Raw genomic sequence first — 2638 nt, 5'->3', positions numbered from 1 at the left:
TTAGCATCCAGACTAACAACTGATGGACCTAAAAGCCTTTCTTATCCTCTGCTGTGGTGTCGATACCTGTACAACTGAGCGTCCTCACATCATTGTTAAAGGAAACTCGTCATTAAACCACTCGATCACTGAAGAATCACAAACATGGAAAAAGAGGTCAGATATGATGAAATGTAAATCGAGAAGAACCAGTCAGCGGAGTGTTCACGTTGATGGTCACTTTCCAGGGGTGAAGATGACGGTGTGTGTGATGTTGGGGGGGCTTCACAAAAAGACTAATAACTTATGATTGTGTACATAGTGAATCAATGAACATACCTGCTAGTTATGTTGCTTGAGGCTTGGATCAAGGAGTTAATCAGGAACAAAGTGTTCGTTCACTCTGTTTGTTACTGATGGCTCCTGAACTCATCATTAACTTCACTCCTGACTGACACTATGTCACGGATACTATAACCCTCCAGCGTCTCATCATTATCTCAAAAATCACCCATAATTCATAGTTTAATCAGGAACGACTTTGTTAACCTTTAATTATTGGGTCGTTCCTGATTCATTTCCTCAGTAATTAGTTCATTTTCATTTGTTCTGTGTGATTTCCATGTGTGACTGTGGCAGGTTGTGACAGATGAACCTACAGTTCGGCTGAAGCTTGAACAGTTGGACTGTAGATATGAGTTCGTCCTCAGAGGGACGTATCCTGACTGAGAACACACAGTGGACGCCTGAACATGTTTATGGACTTTAAATAACTTGATTTGTGTGACTCAGTTTAGATATTTTCCCACTACATTCACAAAGATCCTCCTCCTCCACATAATCAGAAACTGACAGAGTGGTCACTGCGACTCATTGTCCCTGTCCCTCCGAGGAACGGCGGCGCTTCAGTGCAGCCAGCCAACGGCGCAGTGTCTGAGGTCTGTTCAGAGGAAGAACATGAAAATGGAGGGGATTTTACCGTCTCTCTCTCTTTTTATTGTGGTAATTGTCTCTGGAGCGTCCAGGCCGACAGCATAAGGACCCGCCTGGTCTTGTGCTGTGTCCTTCCTGCTCTCCTCTCTATCCATTTTCTCATTTTCTTGACAACTGCTCATGTCAAACAAGCTAACAACATCCACAGAGTACCAACAAAGAGCCATTCCTGTTTGATGTCTCTTGGTTTGTGGTTCGTTTTGGGCTTTGTTCAAAGATGGCTGCGCCATGTGCGACAAAAAAACTTAAAAGTTATCTGTTATTTTTACAGCAAAAACGATTTGACTTTCAGGTTTAATCACTGAACCATATCTAACCTGAAGTAAAAACCAACAACAGTGTTATTGTTCAGAGCTTCATCTGGAGTCAGGGCAGGACTGAGGACCAACGTCCATCCTCTCTGAACATTGTGTCTGGTAAACCAGCTGTTGTCTGGCTGCAGTGAAAGAGTCCCCAGAGAATCATGTCATCATCATCATTATACATTTGTTTGGACTTTACATTAACAGGATTGTGTTATAGACGGGCTGGAATACTCATATAATATTCACACGTACAGCATAATAAATACTGCAAAGGAATAGAAAAGAAGTGCTTTGCTGAGTAGCTAATTATGAGAACAGTGAATATTAAAGTTATGAATGTGAACAGAGTTCAGAGGTTTGCGTGATGGTCCAGGAGAAGAACCTGTTCTTCAGTCTGGTCTGTCTTTTGATGGTCCTGTAGCGCCCACCAGAGGACAGGAGGGTGAACAGGTGGTGTCCAGGAAATAAGGGGTCACTGATTATTTTACTCTTGCATCATCCTCCACAGTCCTGTTAGTGTGGTCTCAGACTCAGCTGTCAGTCTACGGTCCTCAGGTCTAAGAGTTATACACAGACACGGTTGTGTGTGTGTGTGTGTGTGTTGTGTGTGTGTGTGTGTGTGTGTGTGTGTGGGTTGTGTGTGTGTGTGTGTATGTATGTATGTATGTGTGTCATGGAAAGCCGTCCATTTTTGTTCTTCCTGAAGTCAGACTGTAGTTGATCAGAAGAGTCCAGCAGAAGGTCAGTATCATCAGACTCATTGAACATGCCTTCCTCCCTCTGATCACCAGGTGCCCTCACTTCACTTCCTACAGCCTGCACTACAGCCTTCACTTTGATATAAAATGGTGATTGCAGCTGTTGATGTTCTTCACAGACATGGTCTGTGATGTCATCATCCAGCTGTTCATCATGTCTGCTCTGTCCAGATGTGTCAGCTGATATTAAACCTGTGCTGAAAAATAATTCACTTATACTTTATCTGTTAAAACGGTCAAACCAATAACAGTTACTGTCAGTCTCTAGATACCTTACAGGCCACTTTCTAGTGACCGGTTGCCCATAGCAACCAAGGGTCATGCCACAGACTCTATGTATTTAGTGGAGGGTCCTGGCGAGTCGCTGGTCCCAGTCTCTTTTCTTTTTTTTTAACTTAGATTTTTTTTTTTTTTTAATAACAAAATGACATCACAAAAAAGGAAAGGAACAAACAAATAAAACAAGAGAACAGTAACATTAGGGGACTTCTCATTCTTTCCATTTTCAGTCCTCATTTCCTGAGTCATCATGTCCATTTTTTGTATTGTGTTTTAAAATTGTGTCCATTCTGTCCCATTTTTGCTCTCCCTGCTCCTCCTATC

Source organism: Seriola dumerili, unplaced genomic scaffold (genome assembly GCF_002260705.1).
Source record: "Seriola dumerili isolate Sdu_G_001 unplaced genomic scaffold, Sdu_1.0 BDQW01001040.1, whole genome shotgun sequence".
NCBI lineage: Eukaryota > Metazoa > Chordata > Actinopteri > Carangiformes > Carangidae > Seriola > Seriola dumerili.
This window is presented reverse-complemented; position numbering follows the sequence as displayed.